This window comes from Alligator sinensis, unplaced genomic scaffold (assembly GCF_000455745.1).
Source record: "Alligator sinensis unplaced genomic scaffold, ASM45574v1 scaffold109_1, whole genome shotgun sequence".
Classification (NCBI taxonomy): domain Eukaryota; kingdom Metazoa; phylum Chordata; order Crocodylia; family Alligatoridae; genus Alligator; species Alligator sinensis.
In genome coordinates, this window is record NW_005841852.1 from 601,839 (window position 1) to 604,208 (window position 2,370).

General features: G+C 41.9%; 1 protein-coding gene across 6 annotated transcripts in view; it reads right to left on the reverse strand.

Moving 5' to 3' along the window:
* USP54 (ubiquitin specific peptidase 54) overlaps positions 1–2,370 on the reverse strand; it is a 213,092-nt gene that overhangs the window by 157,064 nt on the left and 53,658 nt on the right. The window contains exon 1 of one of the 6 annotated variants that reach the window (XM_025212546.1): positions 1,426–1,538. The exons of the other annotated variants lie outside the window; for them this stretch is intronic. The gene's annotated coding sequence lies outside the window, so the exon portion shown is untranslated. Of the gene's footprint in view, positions 1–1,425; positions 1,539–2,370 lie in introns of those variants that run through there. 6 annotated transcript variants of the gene reach the window in all.

Here is a 2,370-nt window from a genome sequence, read left to right on the forward strand (position 1 = left end):
CCACTCCACCATGCCCCCCACTCCTTGCACAATATACAAAAAAAAAAACTTCATTTTAAGCTATTGTGCAATTACCTCTATGTATACTACACAAACGCATGTAAATCAGGACAAAAATATTTTTTGAAATCAAATTAATGAATGTTGTAGTAGATGTTGATTTTTAGAATATAATTTGGTATTTTTCTGAGAGGGCAAAACCCCTTGTTGAAAAGAGTACTTCCAGAGGCAAAATGAGGGACTTCCGGGGGCAAAGGTCAGGGGTTAGGGGGCAGGACTTCCAGTCACAAAATGGCGGCCAGGGGATGGGGCACCTGTCAAAGAGGCGGCACTACAATGCAGCCCTCAACAACTTGCCAAAACTCGGTAAGTGGCCCTCCACCCAAAATAATTGCCGACGCTTGCCTTAGTGCTATCAAAATATGAAAAATACAGCTCTCAAGCACTACAATAAGATCAGACAGCCCCTTTCCTCCTTCCAGACACCAACATGCAGCTTAGGAAGAAGTATCATTTCTACAAAATCCTCCATTCTCCTGTTAAAATATGGAGGTATGAGTGAAGAACACCACACAACAGCCTGAGCTAATCTGCATGTTATATTGTGGTCACTGTGGATATAGACACCAGCTCAGTCACTTCTGCTTCTAACCAGGGGTATAGAGGTCAATGTTAAGGGTACCATATATAGGCCTGTATTCTCCTTTTAAAGCATAGGAAGTACCTTGAAACCTTAAGTGCACCCATATTCCTTCGAAGTTCAAATATCTCTACTATTCAACAGACAGAGGTAGAAAATGAAGCAACTCAACCACGGTATAAGTTCCATCGTCAATAAATAAAGCCACAAACCATACCAATGACTCCACAGCTTCTTTCATCCTCCAACTTGATACTGTTCTCAAAATCAGTGCTCTGATATATGCAGACAACCAGAATGGCATGTCAGAGGCATGATAAGCAATACAAATAAGGAATTAAACCACACATACACAGAAAGATCATATGATCTTTCTGTAAGTTTGGAAAGAAAAGCTCATTATTGGGATCTCATATACATCAGTTAAAGCATTTACAATAAGGAAGACATTCTCCCACACACTACCACGCTCTCCCAGAAGCAAAGGTTATCACCCTGGTTCTTTAAATGGAAGGAAACAGGCAGAATGTCTTGAGAAAATGATCCAGCTTGTTCACTGTTGCAGAAAGAGGTCAATAATATTGGCCATGAAAGTTTATTAGGAAGCAACAGAGGAAGCATTTAAAGGTAGGCAATATCTGCATCAGAAGAATCAACCCAATGAGCCTCTGTTGTCCATCTGCAATTTTCAACTTAGAAACAAGCTGTGCATGTCACCTTCAATCTGCAGTTCACTGCTGCACATTTGAAAAAAATTAAGCAATAGTTCTATTTCTGATACTTACAAACTGCCTTAAGCTGTCAGTTTAATCCTCCTCCCAGCTGGAGACCAGCTATTAGGAAAACATTCCCTCCTCTGCATCCATCTCTCTCAGGCAGGTCTAGTTAGAAGGATGACATCATCGCTCCAGACATGCACCTGATTCTCAGGAAACTGCCCCTCCTCCAGCAGGCAGGTCATTGTTTTTTTTAAAGTGACAGCCAGAGCCTGCCCGCCCTTCCCTTTCTGTTCCCAGCACTGCGGAATGTGATCCCTGTAATTGGTCTGAGTTTCCCCATGCTCACAGAGCCAGAACACAAAAGCTCCCTTAGAGGAGCCACAGCAAAATTCATTTTCAGCTAAAATGCAGGTTAATTATCTAGTGCTGCTGCATGCCGAAGGATGCACTAAAGACAGCAGTTCATTTCCATCTTTTCTGCTCCAGATTCTGAGATGGAAAAAGTTTTCTTTTTTTGGTTTTCCAACTCTCTTAATTAAGCTCCATTTTCTCTTTTATCCACCTCTATTGCTTTCACCCTTAAACATGCCTTTCTGTTCTATTCCTCACAATGTACCTGCCGTCTGGGAGCTTACTTAAAAGCATTTGCATATTTCAGATCCTAAATACCTTTAGTGAATACTGCTGGCAGGCTGAATTCTTCCAGTCAACCCCAGATCCAATGCAACCTGCCAGAATATTTGAAGTGGGCACATGACATTTTGCATGGATAGTGTCTGATAAAAGCAGGGCTCTTCCCATCTGATGCAGGGCTTATGAAGGGACGGAGGAGGTGGTAAAATAATGCAACTGAGAGGCTGAAAGTTTCTTAATATGTCTCATGAGCAAGGATCCTGGTTTTCTCTGATTAAACCCCCCCCCAAATCCCTGTTTTCCTGCAGTTAAAATGAAACACCACTACACACACACGTATCTCTCTCTCTCTCTATATATATATCTCTATCTCGGGGG